Raw genomic sequence first — 17725 nt, forward strand, 5'->3', positions numbered from 1 at the left:
AAGGTAATGGGCAATGTTAGACAGAGGAGAGCCATTGGATGTGATGTATTTCCGTTTCCAGAAGGCTTTTGACAAGGTGCTGCACTGGAGGCTGCTAAGCAAGATAAGAGTCGATGATGTTGGGGCAAGGTACTGGCATGGATAGAGGATTGACTGACTGGCAGAAGGCAGAGAACGGGAGTAAAGATGTCTTTATCAGGGTGATAGCTAGTGATTACTGGACTGTCACATGGTTCAGTGTTGGAACTGTTCCCATTGTACATTGATGATTTGGATGAAGGAACTGAGGGCATGGTTGCTAAATTTGTAGATGGCGTGGAGATACATGGAAGGACAAATAGTGTTGAGGAAGTGAGGAGGCCGCAGAAGAACCTGGACAAGTTAGGAGAGCGGACAAAGAAGTGGCAGGTAGAATATTATGTGGGAAAGTCTGAGGTTATACATTTTGGTAGGAAGGACAGTGGTGTAGACTATTTTTCAAAGGGGAAAGGCTTTGGAAATCTGAAGTGCAAAGGGACTTGGGAGCCCTTGTTCAGGATTCCCTTAACGTTAACATAGGTTCAGTTGGCAGTTAGGAAGTCAAATGCAATATTAGCATCCATTTCAAGAGGGTTAGAAAAGAAGAGTAGAGGTGTACTGCTGAGGCTGCATTTGGAAAATTGTGAGTAATTTTGGGTCCTGCGATGTGCTGTGATGAAAGGATGTGCTGGCCATGGAAGGGTTCCAGAGAAAGTTTACAAGAATGATCCCAGGCTGAGGGGTTTGTCGTATGAGGAATAGTTGAGGACTGTGGGTTTGTACTCAATAGAATTTAAAAGGATGAGTGGGGAATCTTATTGAAACTTACAGAATACTGAATGGCCTCAATAGAGCAGATGTAGCAAAGGTGTTTCACTTGTAGGAGAGACTCAGACATGTAGGCATAGCCTCAGAATGAAGGGTTGACCCATTAGGACTGAGATGAGGAGGAATTTCTTTAGAGGGTGGTGAATCTGAGGAAGTCATTGCCGTAGAAGGCTGTAGAGGCCAAGCCATTGACTGTATTTAAGACAAAGGTAGGTTCATGATGAGTAAGAGGATCGAGGGTGTGGGGAGAGGACAGGAGAATGGGCTTGTGGAACGTATCCTCTGTGATTAAAGGATGGAACAGACTCCATGGGTGGAACGGCCTAATTCTGCTCCTGTACCTAGCGGTCTTATTCCACAGGCTTTAACTACCATGACAGTCCTGTTATGTGTGCCTTTGTCGAATACCTTATGGAAGAAAAATTCATTAAATCAACCATATTACCCTCATTAATGTTCTCTCTTTTTAAAAAAAGCAAAAATAACAATTCAGAGACAATAGCAAAACAGTACATGAAGACAAGCATGACAGTTTAATCCAGATTTCAAATACAAAGTCAATTTTAAAAATGGACATTCATTTGGAAATAATAACGAAATTGGAAACTGTCCACATTTACATGAATTGGTAGTGCAATGAAGGTCGAGGTGTTCAAAATACAAGGGGAATTTATGAACAATAAAAATCAACTTACACTGAATTCACGATGCTGTGATGCCCACACAAGATCATGATATGGCCTCCAAATAACTTCAAATTTCATAATTGATAAGTCAACAGCAAAATGTGGTTTTGGTACTCTGTCCTCGTCCACCTCTGTGCATTTGCAGAATACTTGGGAATCTACTTTTGGAAAAAAAATAGTTGTTTACTATTTCAATTATGGAGACTGAAGGATCAAACCAATTTTTAAAAAAAATTTAGCTTTTTTGTGCATTGTTTTGAAAGCGGGATTTTAAAACAAAACTAGCAAAACTGTCCTGCGGCTCAGTCTGCTGATTTTTATTGTATATACCAGGGATGGGCACAGGAGGGAGCTATTGGTTTTGGATATGAAGGTTTCTTTGGCAATGAAAAGAGCAGTTGCTTGCATGTGTGTACGTGCATTTTGTCAAAGGATTTGAATTCAAATTTATTCCAGTTTTCCTGTGAGGGCATCCTTTAACATTGATTTCATTAAAAGACAAACATGATTGTAAACATTTATTTATAATACATAATGTAAAACAAGAACCTGTCATTCCAAGATAATAAAATGTGAGGCTGGATGAACACAGCAGGCCCAGCAGCATCTCAGGAGCACAAAAGCTGACGTTTCGGGCCTAGACTCTGTCATTCCTTGTGACTTTGCCTTCCCTTGGAGGATTTTAATTAGAGCTGTATTTCCACATGATTGAATTAAAATCAGTAAGAAACTATTTATCCTCAATCTAAGTATGGAATGATTTTTTCCTAAACTACGTAAAACTTTCTTTTCCTCGCTTTATCATTTCATTGATTTATGGGTGAGATTCAGTGAGCCATTGGAATGTCCTCGATCATAGGCCTGTAACTTGTACAATTTTAAGGATTTTAAATCCAAACCTGTCAACTCTCTGCACTTTTTATTTTATGTTCCGTAGTTCTTCACTGTGACTTTAGACCTACATCCAGGTTTTGTAATTTTTAAAAAGCAAAGCTTGTTTTTAACAGTTTCCTGGGTAGCTCAGAGGCATGAATGAACAGGACTTGATTTTTTTTGTTCAAGCTGTGTGCATGAGTATCAAATATGTTCCGTTTTCCTGTATATTTTCTACTTTTATTTCTGTAGCGTTTTAAGTGTATTTTTTAACATTTAATCTTAATAAATGGATGATCTTGGCAAGATTGCATACAGTATCCATTCTAAAAAACTATCATGAGTCATCTTAATGAACAGCTAAAAATCAGTTGATTTGTAACTCAGTTGATGTTTACCTCTGAAGGTATTAAAAAAAAGCTCAGGTGGTGTGCCGTTAGAGTTAAATGTAAACCTTGACTATAAGAATAGATTCTCATTTCTTTACGAATTTGGTTGTATTTTCACAGCGAGGTGATATTTCCCACAAATTACCAGATATGGTTATTTCAACTTTGCAATTCATATTGGTGGGACTTGAACTCATGGTGTAGAAGTTCTTTGTCCAGAATGGAGTAAATGATCATGGAAGATGATTAAAGTAGAAGTTATAAATGGACATATGCAGAAAAAATTGTTTCTTTTTTATATAGGTACCAGACTGATTGGACTAAAAATAATTTCTATTATTACTTTAGCTTTTTGTTGGGGGTGCTAAAAAGGGACCCATTTGTTTCAAAAGCTGTTTTTCTTGCTCCTAAAAAGTCTTGTCATATTATGTAAGTAAGCTGATTACCAGCAAGTTCTTCTGAGCAAAATATTTTGCAGATTGAGTACATTTCAAGATTTTTGTTGGTTCATGCTTTCGTTTGCTTTGTGTGTTGTCAAGGTAAAACTTAACTGTGAGATGGTGAGGGAATTAATCCATCATCAGGTACATACTGATGAGTTTAAAAAGGCTGAGGTAATTTTAATACATTGTCCTGCACCAAAAGTAATCCTTTCAGTGTAAGGGGGATTTGCTAATGACAGATATAGAGCAGGCAAATAGCAAAGGATGTACTTAACTAACTGACGTGGCAAAGTCATAAGAGCTTGTTATTTAACTGCAAAAAAATAAGGTTATTTCACTTGGCTATAGACTCAGAGTTTGCCATGAACAGATTTAATAATGATTTACCACAGGCTAGTCTAGCATGGAGGGATTGGAGCTTGAAGGTAGAGAGATTAGTAACATAGCTTGCAAGTATATATCTTGTCAAATGCTTGTCAAATCTTGCAAGCTGATTTTTATTCTATGACAACTTGTTTGTTGTTTTCATTTTGCAGAACAATCTTCAGGTTTGTTTAAATCATTTTTAAATGAGGAAACTGCCCTTGCATTTGTTTTTCTGATCCTGTTTCTACTTTATAAGCCTGTAAGACATTACCCCGTATACTCTCTTCACATTTGGGCTTTTGAAGGGTGCCCTTTCTGTTTGTGTTCATCAAGGTTGAAATGGAGATTTCTGTACAATGGAAGGAACACTTTTCATTCTAAGTAGCCAACATCTCCAACAAAGACTCTTAGGCCTTAGATATTAGTCCAGGATAGGATTTTATTCTTTGGACCATAGGAAAATGAGGTGCAACCTTATTGAGGTGGGTAAAATGAGGGGCATACATAAGATGAATGCATGTAGTCTTTTTCCCAGGGATGGGGAATTGAAAACTGGAGAGCGTAGGTTTAAGGTGAGAGGGAAAAGATCTAAGAATGACCTCAGGGGCAACTTCTTCATGCAAAAAGTGGTGCTTATGTGGAATGGGCTACCTGAGAAAGTGGTTGAGGTAGGTACAATAGCAACATTTTAAAAAAAAAATTGGATAGGTACATGGATGGGAAGAGTTTAGAGGGATATGGACCAAATGTGCGCAATTGGAACCAGCTGAGTGGACATCATGGTCAGCATGGACTAGTTTGGGCTGAAGGTCCTGTTTCCATGCTGTATTACTCTATGACTTTATAACTCTACATAATAGGCAGACATAAGCTGTGATTTTCTGGTTTAGAACATAGAGAGCATAGGACAGTACAGCACAGTACAGGCCCTTCAGCCCACAATGTTGTGCAGACCTATTATCCTATTAAGATCAAACTACCTTGCATACCCTACATTATAGTATCATCCATGTACCTATCCAAGAGTCACTTAAAAGTCTCTAAAGTATCTGACTCCAGTACCACTACCGGCAGCGCATTCCACACACCCACCACCTCCTGTGTAAAGGACCCAACTCCGACATGTCCCCTATACCTTCCTCCAATCATCTTTAAATAATGCCCCCTTGTAGTAGTCATTTCCACCCTGGAAAAAGTGCCTAGCTATCCACTCTATCTGTGCCTCTCATCATCTTGTACACCTCTATCAAGTCACCTCTCATCCTTTTACGCTCCAATGAAAAAAGAATTAGCTCCCTCAACCTTTCCTCATAAGACCTGCCCTCCAGTCCAGGCAGCATCCTGGTAAATCTCCTCTGCACACTCTCTAAAGCTTCAACATTCTTCCTATAATAAGGCGACCAGAACTCAACACAATATTCCAAGTGTGGTCTAACCAGAGTTTAATAGAGCTACAGCATAATCTTGTGGCTCTTAACCTCAATTCCCCTGCCAATGAAAGCCAACACGCCTTCTTTGCAACCCTATCAACTTGGGTAGCAACTTTGAGGGACTGACAGATATGGACCCCAAGATCCCTCTGTTTCTCCACACCGCCAAGAATCCTGCCATTAACTCTTTATTCAGCATTCAAATTCGACCTTCCAAAATGAATCACTTCACATTTTTCTGGGTTGAATTCCATCTGCCATTTCTTTGCCCAGCTCTGCAACCTGTCAATGTCCCGTTGCAACCGACAACAGCTCTCCGTGCTATCCACAGGTCCACCAACCTTCGTGTAATTGGCAAACTTACTAACCCACCCTTCCACGTCCTCATCCAAACCATTTACAAAGATCGCAAAGAGCAGAGGTCCCAGAACAGATCTCTGCGGAACACAACCGGTCACTGAGCTCCAGGCTGAGCACTTTCCATCTACTGTCACCCTCTGTCTGCTATTGGACAGCCAGGTTTGTATCCAGACAACCAAATTTCCCTGGATCCCATGCCGCCTCACTTTCTGAATGAGCCTACCATGGGGAACCTTATCAAATGGCTTGCTAAAATCCATATACACCACATCCACTGCTCTGCCTTCATCAACGTGTTTTGTCACATCCTCAAAGAATTCAGTAAGGCATGTGAGGCATGACCTGCCCCTCGTAAAGCCATGCTAACTATTTCAAATCAGACTGTACTTTTCCAAATAATCATAAATACTACCTCTCTGAGTCATCTCCAATAATTTGCCCACTGCAGAAGTAAGACTGACTGGTCTGTAATTCTCAGGATTATCCCTATTCCCTTTCCTGAACAAGGGAATGACATTTGGCTCCCTGCAATCATCTGGTACTACTCCAGTGGACAGTGAGGATGCAAAGATCATCACCAAAGGGGCAGAAATCTCTTTCCTCACTTCCCGTAGTAACCTTGGTATATTCTGTCTGGCCCAGGATATTTATCTATCCTCATGTTTTTCAAAATTTCTAGTACATCCCCCTTCCTAACATCAACCTATTCGAGCATATCTGCCTGTTTCATGCTGTCCTCACAAACGCCAAAGTCCCTCTCACTGGTGAATACTGAAGCAAAGTATTCATTAAGGACCTTCCCTACCTCCTCTGACTCAGCACACAAGTTCCTTCCACTATCCCTGATTGGTCCTACCCTCACTTTGGCCATCCTCTTGTTTGTGCTGACAATCTGGGGATTTGGGTTGGGGATGCTGGAGCATACCATCATGTGGAGTAGCATTAGAATGCAACTCTGACATTACCACAGCAGCAAACGAATGTCTAGTGAGAATAGTAAGGAGTTTGATTGAAGGTTCTTAAAGCAATTTAAATGGCAATTGACCAAGATTTTACAGGCTAGTTATTATTTTATGAAAAGTGCACAGAGACTACGGTGCCTCCCCCCACTGCACCACACAACCAGCCCAGCTCTTCCCCCCCACCCACTGCATCCCAAAACCAGTCCAACCTGTCTCTGCCTCCCTAACCGGTTCTTCCTCTCACCCATCCCTTCCTCCCACCCCAAGCCGCACCCCCAGCTACCTACTAACGTCATCCCACCTCCTTGACCTGTCCGTCTTCCCTGGACTGACCTATCCCCTCCCTACCTCCCCACCCACACTCTCTCCACCTATCTTCTTTACTCTCCATCTTCGGTCCGCCTCCCCCTCTCTCCCTATTTATTCCAGTTCCCTCCCCCCATCCCCCTCTCTGATGAAGGGTCTAGGCCCGAAACGTCAGCTTTTGTGCTCCTGAGATGCTGCTTGGCCTGCTGTGTTCATCCAGCCTCACATTTTATTATATCAGTGCATTAAGTCAGGTCAGTGCTGCATGTTGCATCCATTGGGTGAGACAATGTAGCTGGACAAAAAATTTGGAGCAGCACAACCATAGCATTTTGTAGCAATAGTGGGGGGTGAGAACCAAAGTCCCATTTTTATACTGAGGATCCTTTTCATTGTGTTGCATGCTAAACAAAATAAATTTTGAACAGTTCTGTTGGCATGTAGCCATTAGCAGCAGAGAAATTGTATTCAACTACAATCTGATGGCCTGGCACGTTCTCTACTTTACCATTACCATCAAACCAGAATATCAACCCTGTTTCATTGAACAATTTAGGACTGCATTCCACGTGTAGCATTTAGAATATCTTCAGGCTAACCTGAGTAAGCTACAGCACAGGATTACCTGCATAGCAAACAGTGGAAGCAGCATGTGATACAGATAATTAATTCCACAAACAACTGATCAGATGAATTTTTGTTCAAATCAACCCGTTTGGATACACCTCTGGGACTTGAACCCAGATCTCCTGATTCCAGGGTAGGGACACCACCATTGCACCACAAGGGCCCAACAAATTAGATCTAAACTCTGCAGTTTTGCTGCATCCAGCTGTGAATGGTGAAGGACAATTAAACAACAGGAGGCAAAGACTCTTTCAGTTTCACTACTCTCAAAGATGGGGGCATGCAGCACATCAGCACAAAAGACAACATTGAAGCATTCACGCAGAAGCACTGAATGGATGATCCAACTCGGCTTCCTCAGGTCTTAGCATTAGAGATACCAGTCTTCAACCAATTCAATCCACCTACATGCTGGCCAGAAAAGGCGATAGGCACTGGACATTACAAAGCCTGTCAGCACTGATAACATTCTAGCAATAATACTGATCAGCCAATTCTGGAGCACACGCTGTTTCAGTGCAGTTACCACATTAACATCTATGCAGCGATGAGGAAACTTTTCCAGGTATATCTGATGCACACTAAACAGGGCACATCCAATCCAGCCAAGCAGAACCCATTGGTCTACTCTTGAACATCAAAGTGATGGAAGAGAGTGCTTACAACATTTTCCAATGATAAAGCCAGTTGTAATGCCTGTTTGAAGCCCAGCGTGGCTTCAGTTGTTGGGTGCTTTTGCGTTACTGCATCATTAATCCCACATTTCAAACTGTCTCACAGTATCTCATTGAAGTTTAAACCAAAGTCACATACCTCTGCCAGTCATTTTAACCGAGTCAAAAACCCTGATACAGAGACCCCTGTTTCTTGAATTGCCAAGTAGAACCAATAATGTCTCAGAATTAGAGGAGGTTTGGTGACATATTATTCCTTAAAAAAATCATTCAACTCCTGAAAGGTTTTAATATCTGCTGCCTCAGGGAAAACTGAATAAAAAAACTGCAGGTACACAAGCTGTCGGGAGAATTATTCATTGCTTTTCATCTGCCCCAGTGTCATTTGCCCAGAAAAAAAACACATTCTTTCCATATACTGGGCTCAGACTTTGACAGCAGGATCGAATGAGTCGAGCTTCCCGAATAATCGCATGGTACTAGAGATGCTTACCTGAATTCAAAGACGTCTGTTGCAAGTGATTTTCTTCAGGAGCATGCTATTCTTTTGTTGCCACTTAAGTAAATTCACAGTGGCTGACATCCCGTCATCAAGTCACCTTTTGTTTACATGAAGAGCCCTTGACACTGATCCAGCTCCCTCAGAACCAGCTGTCCAAGTGAACAGGATATCTGACACTTCTGTTCTTATCTGTTAGCCAGGGCTTCCAGATTGGACCAGATTTGCAAACCCATTCAGAGACTATGAGATCTACCTGCTGACCTGATTACAATCACTACAAGCTTAATTTGCATTTTTAATTTTGAAGTTTTGTATTTCTGAAGTGTCCAAATAATACAGAAAACGGCAAGACATGTGGAGTGAGAGAGCAAGAACTGCAGATGCTGGAGTCAGAGATAACAGTGTGGAGCTGGAGAAACACAGCAGGCCAGGCAGCATCAGAGGATCAGGGAAGTTGATGCTTCGGGGCAGGACCATTCTTCAGAAACCTGTTTCTGGGCAGTTGTGTTCCTCCAGCTTCACACTAAGACATGTAGAGTGGTCATTTTTTGGATACGTGCCTGGCCAAATGTTAGCACCTGAGTTGCCTAAGGTTCGGTTGGGAGCACTCTTGCCTCTGAATGACATGACCCTGGGTTCAGCTCCTATTCTCGGTTTTGAGTGCACTCAAAATTGAGGATGACATTTCAGTGCAGTACTGATTGGATGTTGCTCTGTTGGTGATCCTGTCTTTTGCATGAGACATTTACCGGAGACCCTATCCATGACAATGGACATAAATGATGGCAAGGCGCTCTTCTTGTGGAGATTTGTGAAAGCTAATTAACTATCTTGTCAGGTGGATGAGAACCTGAGAGGGAATTCACATAGAATAGAAAAGTAGGAGAGAAGTAAGAAAAAGTGTAAACGGAAGTGGAAAGCAGCAGAGTGAGTCCCAGAATCAATTAGAGTCAAATTAGAGAGTAGTGTTAAAAAGACAAAATTCAAAGCACTCTGTCTACATGCATGTAGCACTCACAGCAAGATAGGTGAATTGACGAAAGAAAATATTTGATATAATTGCTGTTGTGGAGCTGAATAGTGACCAAATCCAGGAGCTGAATATTCAAGGATATAAGAAGGTTAGGCAAAAACAAAAGGAAATGGAGTGCTCTTCATGAGAGGTGGAAACAGTGTTTAACTGAGCAAGGATCCCTGATCAGAAGAATAGGGTGTAGAATCTATTTGTTTGGATCTAGGGAAAAGCAAAGGGACAGAAAACATTATCAGAGATAATGGGAACTGCAGATGCTGGAGATTCCAAGATAATAAAATGTGAGGCTGGATGAACACAGCAGGCCAAGCAGCATCTCAGGAGCACAAAAGCTGACGTTTCGGGCCTACACCCTTCATCAGAGAGGGGGATGGGGGGAGGGAACTGGAATAAATAGGGAGAGAGGGGGAGGCGGACCGAAGATGGAGAGTAAAGAAGATAGGTGGAGAGGGTGTAGGTGGGGAGGTAGGGAGGGGATAGGTCAGTCCAGGGAAGACGGACAGGTCAAGGAGGTGGGATGAGGTTAGTAGGTAGCTGGGGGTGCGGCTTGGGGTGGGAGGAAGGGATGGGTGAGAGGAAGAACCGGTTAGGGAGGCAGAGACAGGTTGGACTGGTTTTGGGATGCAGTGGGTGGGGGGGAGGAGCTGGGCTGGTTGTGTGGTGCAGTGGGGGGAGGGGATGAACTGGGCTGGTTTAGGGATGCAGTGGGGGAAGGGGAGATTTTGAAACTGGTGAAGTCCACATTGATACCATATGGCTGCAGGGTTCCCAGGCGGAATATGAGTTGCTGTTCCTGCAACCTTTGGGTGGCATCATTGTGGCAGTGCAGGAGGCCCATGATGGACATGTCATCAAGAGAATGGGAGGGGGAGTGGAAATGGTTTGCGACTGGGAGGTGCAGTTGTTTGTTGCGAACTGAGCGGAGGTGTTCTGCAAAGCGGTCCCCAAGCCTCCGCTTGGTTTCCCCAATGTAGAGAAAGCCGCACCGGGTACAGTGGATGCAGTATACCACATTGGCAGATGTGCAGGTGAACCTCTGCTTAATGTGGAATGTCATCTTGGGGCCTGGGATGGGGGTGAGGGAGGAGGTGTGGGGACAAGTGTAGCATTTCCTGCGGTTGCAGGGGAAGGTGCCGGGTGTGGTGGGGTTGGAGGGCAGTGTGGAGCGAACAAGGGAGTCACGGAGAGAGTGGTCTCTCCGGAAAGCAGACAGGGGTGGGGATGGAAAAATGTCTTGGGTGGTGGGGTCGGATTGTAAATGGCGGAAGTGTCGGAGGATAATGCGTTGTATCCGGAGGTTGGTAGGGTGGTGTGTGAGAACGAGGGGGATCCTCTTGGGGCGGTTGTGGCGGGGGCGGGGTGTGAGGGATGTGTCGCGGGAAATGCGGGAGACGCGGTCAAGGGCGTTCTCAATCACCGTGGGGGGGAAGTTGCGGTCCTTAAAGAACTTGGACATCTGGGATGTGCGGGAGTGGAATGTCTTATCGTGGGAGCAGATGCGGCGGAGGCGGAGGAATTGGGAATAGGGGATGGAATTTTTGCAGGAGGGTGGGTGGGAGGAGGTGTATTCTAGGTAGCTGTGGGAGTCAGTGGGCTTGAAATGGACATCAGTTACAAGCTGGTTGCCTGAGATGGAGACTGAGAGGTCCAGGAAGGTGAGGGATGTGCTGGAGATGGCCCAGGTGGACTGAAGGTTGGGGTGGAAGGTGTTGGTGAAGTGGATGAACTGTTCGAGCTCCTCTGGGGAGCAAGAGGCGGCGCCGATACAGTCATCAATGTACCGGAGGAAGAGGTGGGGTTTGGGGCCTGTGTAGGTGCGGAAGATGGACTGTTCCACGTAACCTACAAAGAGGCAGGCATAGCTGGGGCCCATGCGGGTGCCCATGGCCACCCCCTTAGTCTGTAGGAAGTGGGAGGAGTCAAAAGAGAAGTTGTTGAGGGTGAGGACGAGTTCCGCTAGGCGGATGAGAGTGTCGGTGGAGGGGGCCTGGTCGGGCCTGCGGGACAGGAAGAAGCGGAGGGCCTTGAGGCCATCTCCATGCGGAATGCAGGTGTACAGGGACTGGACGTCCATGGTGAATATGAGGTGTTGGGGGCCAGGGAATTGGAAGTCCTGGAGGAGGTGGAGGGCGTGGGTGGTGTCACGGACATAGGTGGGGAGTTCCTGGACCAAAGGGGAGAAAATGGAGTCCAGATAGGTGGAGATGAGTTCGGTGGGGCAGGAGCAGGCTGAGACGATGGGTCGACCAGGGCAGGCAGGTTTGTGGATTTTGGGAAGGAGATAGAAACGGGCCGTGCGGGGTTGGGGAACAATGAGGTTGGAGGCTGTGGGTGGGAGGTCCCCTGAGGTGATGAGGTCATGAATGGTGTTGGAGATGATGGTTTGGTGCTCGGGTGTGGGGTCATGATCGAGGAGGCGGTAGGAGGTGGTGTCGGAGAGTTGGCGTCTGGCCTCGGCGATGTAGAGGTCAGTACGCCATACTACCACTGCGCCACCCTTGTCTGCGGGTTTGATGGTGAGGTTGGGTTTGGAGCGGAGGGAGCGGAGGGCTGCCCGTTCTGCGGGGGAGAGGTTGGAGTGGGTGAGAGGGGTGGAGAGGTTGAGGCGGTTAATGTCTCGACGGCAGTTGGAGATGAAGAGGTCGAGGGAGGGTAGGAGGCCTGGGGGTGGTGTCCAGGAGGAGGACTTGTGTTGGAAGCAGGTGAAGGGGTCAGTGGAAGGAGGGTTGGGTTCCCGGTTGAAGAAGTAGGCATGCAGGCGAAGACGGCGGAAAAACTGCTCTATGTCCGACCGTGACTGGTATTCGTTGATGTGTGGTTGTAGGGGGACAAAGGTGAGCCCCTTGCTCAGGACTTCCAGTTCCCTCCCCCCATCCCCCTCTCTGATGAAGGGTCTAGGCCCGAAACGTCAGCTTTTGTGCTCCTGAGATGCTGCTTGGCCTGCTGTGTTCATCCAGCCTCACATTTTATTATTAGGACAGAAAACATTGGTAGGTGTGGTTTATAGGCCACCAAATGATAGTGTTAATGTAGCATAAATCAGAAAATTAGAGGTGCACATATCTGGGGTGATGCAGTAATCCTGAGTGACTTCAATCTCCATGTAGAGTGGGTAAATCTAAGAGCTCCAATGCCATGGAGCAAGAATTCTGGGAACAGGTTTGAGATGGTTTTCTGGAGCAATTTGTTGAAGAATCAACTGAGGTCCAGTTTATTTTAGATCCAATATTATGAAACGAGAAAGGCCTAACTAATAACCTTGATGTAAAAAAAACCCTTAGGGGATAGGGGCCATTGTATCATAGAATGTTCTGTTAACTTTGGGAAAACAACAATGGCAATTATGAAAGTATAAGGAGGAAGTCGGCGATGGTGAATTGAAAAACTATATTAAAAGATTTAATGGTAGATTGGCAATGGTTAATAATTAAAGAATTAAAGCTTGACTTTGAAACAAGTACATTCCTATCAGGCAAAAATATTCACCGGGAAAACAAGGAAGCCATGGCTAACAAGGCAAGTTAAACCTACTAGTATACCAGAGGAGAAAGCTTATAAAGTTGGCAAAATGAAAATGATGACCCCAAAGATTGGGAGAGTTTTTGAGTTTAACGAAGATACATGGAAATTAGGAGCAGGATTAGCCCATTTGGCCCTTTGAGCCTGCTTTGCCATTTGATGATGGCTGATCCTCTAGACTCTAATAACTCTATTTCAATGCCTTAATTCCACATTCTCCACAAATCCCTTGATGTCCTTAAAATCTAAAAACAAAATTATCTCTTCTTGAATATTTTCAGTGACTTGGCCTCCTCAGCCGTTTGTAGTGGAAAATTTTAGAGGATGACCACCTTTTGAGTTTCCTAATCCGAGTCCTAAATAGTCTAGTCTGCATCCTGAGACTATCCTGCCCCCTGGTTCTAGACCCCCCAACAAGGGAAAACATCCTCTCTGCATCTAGTCTTTACAATGCTGTTTGAATTTTGTATGTGCAATTAGATTCCCTTTCATCTTCCCAGCTTTGGTGAATACGGGTCCAACTGAATCCATGAACAGCAGCTCTGTCACTTCAGTATCAGCCGAGTGACCCTGCATTGCATTCCCTTTATGGTAGGTATATCCTTTCTTACATAGGGAGGCCAAAACTGCACACAACTGTGCAGGTGTGATCTCATGAAGGTCCTGCATAATGACAATAAGATTGCCCTATTTCTGAACTCAAATCCTATTGTAATGAAGACCAGTATACCATTTGCTTTCATAATTGTTTGCTGCACCTGCCTGTTTATTTTCATTAACTGGTATAAAAGGACATCCTTTGTGTATCCAAACTTCCTAATTTGTTGCCATTTAAATAATACTCTTTCCTTCTGTATTTCACACCAAAGTATGTAACTTCACATTTATCCTTGTTGTACTGAATCTCACCTCAAAGCCTCCTTGCATCCTCCTTTACAGGTTGCAATGCTGCACAGTTCTGTGTCATCAGCAACCTTGGAAATGTTGCACTTGGTTCCCTCATCTAGGTCATATTGTATATTGTGAATAACTGGCATCCAAGCAATGATCCTTGCAGCACCCCACTAATCGTGGTCTGCCACTCAGAAATAGAACCAATGATGCTCACTCTGTTTCCTGTGTGTCAACCAATTCGCAGTCTGTGCCAATATAGATTAGATTAGATCAGATTACCTACAGTGTGGAAACAGGCCCTTTGGCCCAACAAGTCCACACCGCCCCTTGGAGCATCCCACCCAGACCCATTCCCCTATAACCCACACACCCCTGAACGCTACAGACAATTTAGCATGGCCGATCCACCTAGCCTGCACATCTTTGGATTGTGGGAGGAAACCGGAGCACCTGGAAGAAACCCACGCAGACACGGGGAGAATGTGCAAACTCCGCACAGACAGTCGCCTGAGGCTGGAATTGAACCTGGGTCCCTGGCGCTGTGAGGCTGCAGTGCTAACCACTGAGCCACCGATATATTACCTCCATTCCATCTGCTTTAATTTTGCCGCCAGTTCTTATGAGAGGCCTTATTAAAGGTCTTCTGAAAATTGAAATCTACCATAACCATTTGTTCTCCCTTATCCATTCAGCTAGTTACATCATAAACAAAAACTCCAATATATTTGTAATGTATGATTTGCTTTTCATACATACATGCTGGCTTCATCCAATCCTGTTAATGCTTTACAAACGTTCTGCTGGCATGTCTTTTATGATGAGTTGTAGCAGTTTGCTCATTACTGATGTTATGCAACTGGTTTGTAATTCGTTTTTTTTTTCTCTCCCCATCCCTGCACCTTTGTGACTAGTGTGGTACATTTGCCAGCTTCCAATGTGTATAAACTGCCGCAGAGCCTGTAGAAATTTGGAAGATGACTGCCATTACTTACAATGTTTCCAAGACCATTTCCTTTTGTCACTGGGATGTAGATTTTCAGGCCCTGGTAATTTGGCAGCTTTGAACCCCATTAATTTCCCCAGCACTACGTTTTTTACTAACATCAATTTCTTTCAAATGCAAACAAAATTGATTCCATCCTCTCACTAGAACCTTTGTTCCCTAACATTTCTGGGAGGTTATTTGAGCTGTCTTTTGTGAAAACAGAACTGAAGTTGATTTGATTTGATTTATTATTGCCACATATACAAAGATACAGTGAAACCTTTTTGTGCTAATCTGACAAATCATATTTACTCAATCAGAGATAGTAAGAACTGCAGATTCTAGAGTCAGAGATAACACAGTGTGGACGTGGAGGAGCACAGCAGGCCAGGCAGCATCAGGGGAGCAGGAAAGTTGACATTTCGATTTGGGACTCTTCTTCAGACTTCAGAGCCGACTCGAAATGCCAACTTTCCCCCTCCTCTGATGCTGCCTGGCCTGCTGTGCTCCTCCAGCTCCACACTGAGTTATCTCTAAATCATACTTACTGTTTCCAAGCTTGCTAACCTGACAAATCATTCTAAGGAAAGTGCATCAGGATTGTTGTGTTAAATTGTGTCCAGAGTTGTGCTCGATGCTTCTGTCATTTATTTGTTCTCCATTATAATTTCCCAGGTCTTTGTTTGTAAAGGACACTTGTCTTTGCTAATCTTATTCTTTTCACTTATAGAAATGTTGACAATAGTTTCTCTGTGCCCTGCCATATTACTCTCATACTCCAGTTTCCCCTCTTGATCAAACTTTTTACCCTTTATTAGCTGAATTCTAAAATGCTGCCAAAGCTTGGGCTTGCTGTTTTTTCTGGCAGTTTTATACATCTCCTCTTTGGATCTAATAATTCTCTAATTTCTTTGTAAGCCATGATAGAGCCATCCTTTTTCTTATGTTTGGGCCAGACAGGAAGAAATAATTGTTGTAACTCATGTGCATATTATTTAATGATGAGCCATTGATTACACACCTCCAACCCCATTAGTAAGTTTCCCCAACCCAGCTTTGCTAATTTGTGCTTCTTGGTTCCTTTGATTTAGGTTCAGGGCCTTAGTTTTGGATTCAACTACTTCATTCTCCTCATTAGTAAAGAATTCTATGATAATTTGATCACTGCTCCTGCACAAGATTTTTACTTAATCCTTTCTCATTGCGCTGTACCCAGTATGGAATAGTTTCTTTCTCTGGTTGGTTCCTCAATGTATTGGTCTAAAAAGCTATCATATATGCACTCCAGGAAATCATCCTCCATAAAGAATATCTGACGTTTAGTCTGCATCCTTGATAATCCTGCAGCCATGTTTCTGCTTTCACAACTATATTATAAACGTTTAGATCTATTTGTGCTGCTAATTCATCTTTATGTTTTCTTTATTCATTCACGGGATGAGGGTGTCGCTGGCCAGGCAGCATTTATTGCCCATCCCTAATTGCCCAGAGGGCAGTTAGGCGTCAACCACATTGCTGTAGGTCTGGAGTCACATGTAGGCCAGACTAGGTAAGGATGGCAGTTTCCTTCCCTAAAGGATATTAGTGAACCATATGGGTTCACCTACATTCATTGACAATTGACAATGGATTCACAGTCATCATTAGATTCTTACTTCCAGATACTTAATTGAGTTCAAATCCCACTATCTGCCGTGGTGCCATTTGAACCCAGGTCCCCAGAACACTATCTGGATTTCAGGGTTAATAGTCCAGCGTTAATGCCACTAGGCCATTGCCTCCCCTATCCTATTGTGAATGCTATGTACATTAAGACACAGAGTCTGAAGGCTTGTCTTCAGCCTTGTTAGTTACTTTAGCTTTAGCTTTATTTTGCACTATGGCTGCATTTGTATTTTGCCCTTGTTTTTTCTGTCTTTCACTTTTGCTTCTATGCTTATTTCAACCTTCCCTGTCTCCCTGGTCAGGTTCCCATCCATCTGACATTCTATTTCAAACACTTCCAGGCAGCACTAGCAAACATCCTGCCCACATGCTAACCGTCCTGCTTGTATGGATCTCATCTTTCCTAGAACTGTCCCAGCAACCTGAATCTCTCCCAGCTACATTATGTTTCCAGCCATGTATATCCCGTTGTTTTACTTTCACTAGCATGTGGCAGCAGTAGTAATCCTAAAATTTCGACTTTTTGAGGCCCTACTTTTTATGCCCTAACTCCCTATATTCTCCTTGCAGGACCTTATCATTTATTTTAACCTATGTCATTGGAGCCAATAAGTACCACTAACTCTGGCTTTTCCCCCTTCACTTCAGAATGCCCTTCAGCCACAGTGAGATATCCATGGTCCTGAAACCACAGAGGCAACATACCATCCTGGAATCTCTTTCGCAGCTGCAGAAACACCTATCTGCTCTCCTTACTATTAAATTAGCTGTACTATAGTTCTGCTATTATTCCTTCTCCCCTCTTGCGCACCAGACCCACCCATGATGCCAAGGACTTGGCTTCCACTGCTATCCCAAGAAGTCATGCACACCAAAGAGTATCCAAAATGTATCTATAGGAGATGACCACAGGGGCCTCCTGAACTGCCTGCCTTCATCTGTATTGCCTGGCGGTTACCCAGTTCTTTCCTGCCTGTTCCTTATTTGTGGTGTGATCACCCCACTGAAAGTACTGTCCATGACAATCTTGACACCACAGCTGCTTCACAGTGAGCCCACCCTCTGCTCCAGCTCCAAAATGTGGTTAGTCAGCAGCTGTGGCTGGATAAATGTCTTGCACATGTTGTCACAAGGCACACTATAAAAAGTACTAATTATGTTAGGG

The sequence above is a fragment of the Stegostoma tigrinum genome, chromosome 8 (assembly GCF_030684315.1).
Source record: "Stegostoma tigrinum isolate sSteTig4 chromosome 8, sSteTig4.hap1, whole genome shotgun sequence".
NCBI lineage: Eukaryota > Metazoa > Chordata > Chondrichthyes > Orectolobiformes > Stegostomatidae > Stegostoma > Stegostoma tigrinum.